Here is a 4,623-nt window from a genome sequence, read left to right as displayed (position 1 = left end):
CTTTCTTTCTTTCTTTCTTTCTTTCTTTCTTTCTTTCTTTCTTTCTTTCTTCCTTCCTTCCTTCCTCCCTCCCTCCCTCCCTCCCTCCCTCCCTCCCTCCCTCCCTCCTTCCCTCCCTCCCTTCCTTCCTTCCTTCCTTCCTTCCTTCCTTCCTTCCTTCCTTCCTTCCTCCTTCCCTCCCTCCCTCCCTCCCTCCCTCCTTCCCTTCCTTCCTTCCTTCCTTCCTTCCTTCCTTCCTTCCTTCCTTCCTTCCTTCCTCCCTTCCTTCCTTCCTTCCTTCCTTTCTCTTTCTTTCTTTCTTTCTTTCTTTCTTTCTTTCTTTCTTTCTTTCTTTCTTTCTTTCTTTCTTTCTTTCTTCCTCCCTCCCTCCCTCCCTCCCTCCCTCCCTCCCTCCCTCCCTCCCTTCCTTCCTTCCTTCCTTCCTTCCTTCCTTCCTTCCTTCCTTCCTTCCTTTCTCTCTCTCTCCTATTACTAATTTTAATGCCATTTCCTCTAACTCAGTCAGCACTTAGTCCTGTTACTCTCCATACTCCTCCAAACACCCTGAGCTCTCTGGAAAGAGGATTTTGTGGGAACCAGAAGAACCAAACTCCATGCCCTACCTGGAGGCCAGAGGGCCTGGGGCTGCCCGGGTCTCTGTGGTGCAGGCACTGTCAGGCTGGGTTTCATACCATACCTGTCTGAAGTCAAGAAACTGAGCCATGATGCTATTGGTGTTGGCCCCTGAGAAGATGTGAGATTTTACTAGTTCCCCTTTGAGCACCTTTCTTGGTTTGATATGGGAACCCCCTGGATAATAATTTTTACAAAGAATACAGTGTAGCTATTGGGGCGTTTTGAAGTCTCAAAATTGTTGCTGCACCCACATTCCGTGCACGGATGCCTTTCTCTCTGCTTTGCCTTCCGGCCAGCAGTCCTCGGAATTCTGCTTTCTGAACATCTGAGTGTGTATCTCACCTTCTTAGGTGACATTTTAACAGGTGAGCTGATAATATCAGCAACAGACAGTGTGTGAAGGCAGCAAAAGCGAAATTCCAAAATATGAGTGACCTAAGAAGGGTTAATTTCCTATTTTTAACTCCAAGTGCAAATCTTTTCCACACAGACATATCATTTCTAATTATTATTATTATTTCTTTTAAAAAAGAAAAATCTGTTGTGTGGAATTGGCAGTTTCATGCACTTTTCTTCTTGTGTCCAGTCATTTGCAGGAAATGGCACCTCGGTGCTTGCTGCCCAGACAGGGTCTTGCTGAACCAGGCGGAGGGAGGTACCAGGTTCCCCACCCCTCTGGAAGCCTGAGATGCCCAGACCGACAGCTCTGCCAGGATTTCCCAGGGGCTGTCTCGGAGGCAGGACCCTGCTGCAGGAGCCCCTGCTTCGGCTGCTCTGCGCTGTGTTTCAGCAAAGTCTAAAAGGACTTTCTCATCTCCTGCCTCTGAGTTCCTTGCACATTCCACTTGCCAGGGCGGCTGGGAGGGGAGGGGCCTCCCTTTGAATGTACATGAAGTCCTCCCCAGTGGTATGTGTGTGTGTGGGAGTCGGGGGGGGGGGGGGGCTTGCTTTTGGGAGAAGAAGTGGTGTTTAGCTATTTTCCTTTCCAGTTCGGCAGCACGTTTACATCACGCACATCCAAATTTGTTCAACTTTGGAGATTAACATGGGTTTGCTCTTTTCAATAAGTTTTAAAGGATATCCAGAGAGGGCTCATTAATTTTTCATTTCTATCCTCCTGCCTAAAAAAGAAACAACAGAATAATTGAAATTATAGAAAACAGAAAAGCAGGAGGGAGGCTCCTGTGTAGCCCTCACAACAGTGGAAAACCTGCTGCTCCCTGGCATGGGGACATCGGCCAGGACAGACGCTTATCTGTGGTGGGGCCCATGGTGAGCTGGTCCTGGCAGTGGGGTGGCCCCCTTCTCCGTCTCCCTCCCTCTGAGGCTCGCTCTGAGCTCTGACCTGGACTGGGATGCCCCCATCCTACTCCTCACCAAAGGAGAGATTATGGAGCCAGATAAAAAGCACGATCTAACTCTATGATATAAAAACACTGATAAGTTGAAAATACATGGATAGAAGGATATATGAAATATGAAAGTACCGCTTTTAAGGTAGGGTGTGTGTCGATAATAATGCAACACAGATTAAACTACAGACAAGATAGGATGGAGAGGGGGGCAGGATCTCATAATAGTGGGGTCAGTTGAGTAAGTGGAAAAATTCTAAATGTGGACGCACTTGGTAATGGCGCTTCAAAATATATGAACCCAAAACTGACAGAGTTGAAGGAGAAATAGACAAATTTACACTTAAATTTGGAGGTTTCAATATTCCTCTCTCAGCAATTAGTAGAAGATGTCGACAGAAAATCAATAAGGATATGGAATGTTCAAGCAACACTATTAATCGACTAGATCTACTTGACAGATTGGAGCACCCTCCCAACCACAGTAGAATACATGTTCTTGTTAAGAACATATAGAACACTCACCAAAAGAGTCCGTGTGCTGGGCTATAGGACAAGGTTCAGCACCTGTGCAAAAATTAAGTCACACAGAATATGCACTCTGACCACAATGGATATCAATGAGAAAGTCTTAGAACTCAGTGAGATGCCAAAAACAGAACCCACTCAAATGGGTAAAATATTCACAAAAGGATTTTACAAAAGATGTATGAATGGACAGTACGCACACATGGCAAGACCATCAGTCACTGGAAATGTAAATTAACCATGCTGAGATATGACTAATAGCCAATCTGATGTCAAAACTGAAGGTGACAGAAACACCAAGTGCTTGTGAGGACGGGGAAAAGTACAATCCCCAAGTAGTGCTGGTGGGAATGTGAAGTGGCTCATCTGCTTTCAAAACCCAGGTAGCAGCTCCCTCCACGTTTCAACATATACTCTCCAGATGATCTAGTAATTCTTTCCATAGATATTTATCTGAGAGCAATGAAAACAGACATCGTCACAAAGACTTATGCTTGAATCTTCCCAGAAGCTCTAGTTGTAATAATCAAAACCTGGAAACAACACAACTGTTTTTCAAGAGATGAATAAACAAACTATAGTACAGACATACAGTGAAATACTACTCAGCAATAGAAAGAAATGAACTGCTAATATAGACAATAGAAGGAATTAATCTCAAAATCATTACATTGAGTGAAAGAAGAAGCCACAGAATAGTACATATAAAATTCTGGAAAATGTAATGTAATATACAGGAAGTCACTCAATCGATGGTTTCCTGGGGCAGGGGAGTGGAGAAGATTGATTGACAAGAGCTCCAGGGAACCTTAGGAACTGGTGGATACGTGGTTTCACATTATTGTGGTCGTGGATACACAACTGTATACACATGTCAAAATTAACTGATGAGTATACTCACAACGAGTAACATTGGTTGTATGTAAATTATACCTCAATAAATGATAACTCCAATAAAGTTTTGTTTCAAATTTAAAAATGTCCGCATTAGAAGCAACAACAGAAGATTCAGGCAGGTAGATGGGCCTTAGCCTGAGAGAGTGGGGAGTTGGTGATGCTCCATCAGCAAGCAGTGGGTGCCTGGGGGTCACAGAGTTGCTCTAAGACACAGCACAGTTAACTATTTTTGTGCAGTTCTTTCCATACTCAGAACTTGAAGAGACAGAAACCAAAAAAGAGTTTTTAACACATTCCTTTATATTTTCCTCCTAAGACAACATCAAGTAATCAAAAGCTGTCAGCCAACTGATTTCTCCCTTTTCTTTCCTGGATTCCAAGTCCCTGACAGGGAAGCCCTGCCTGAGGAAGAGCTTTATCTGTCCACTAGTGGAAACACTGAAAATGAACAAGACGACAGCTTTCCCCAAACGCAGAGCAGAAGGGACAGGGCCTGTGGATCATTTCATGCCTCATTTCTTTTACTGTAACTTTTCTAAGTTGCCTTTGAGATGAAGTGGCCCAGACCCTGGACACTGAACTCGGAGAGCCTTTCACTTTTTTGGAATGAAGGATCGACATATGGCAAGTGGACATAAGTTTGGGCTTTTCATGGCCTGGTGAGTGCCTTGGGCTTCCCCTGGCCCTGACACTGAACATGGGGAAGCGCCATGCAGAGGAGCCCAGCCAGGCTGGTGCAGGGACCTGCCCCCACGTGCCACCATGCGGTTCAGGATGCTGGGTGCTCCACAGACTTTCTGGTGGGCTTGGAGTTCTGACTGAGTTGGGCTGAGAGGCCAGGGGGTGGGCCTTTGGGTGAGAACCAGTCAGAGAACTTCTGAAACGTGAGCGTCAAGGGCTCTGTTCCCAGTGGGTCTGATTCAGTGGGTCGGCCACTGTCTTCTGAGGAATGGAATGCTGAGCAGCATTGCCACGGCCCTGTACTGTCAGCAGTTTTGGAGGTAAGGATTCATCCTCTTCGACGTCAGAATTTGGGGCAATCTCAAATATTAATAGTTCACTTTTGATTTCCTCATTGGAGGAGCTGGGTAAAGTGTACATGAGATCTCTCTTATTTCATATAGCAGCAGGGTAAATTTATAATTATGTCAATACAAATTTTAATAAAAAATAGATATTGGCATAGGAAAGCCTGGGAAAGTTTCTCTTGAACTCTTCCTTCTCCCCTTCT

The sequence above is a fragment of the Myotis yumanensis genome, unplaced genomic scaffold, assembly GCF_028538775.1.
Source record: "Myotis yumanensis isolate MYYU_CA2020_CCGP unplaced genomic scaffold, mMyoYum1.0.hap1 SCAF_4, whole genome shotgun sequence".
NCBI lineage: Eukaryota > Metazoa > Chordata > Mammalia > Chiroptera > Vespertilionidae > Myotis > Myotis yumanensis.
Note: the sequence above shows the minus strand (reverse complement) of the source record.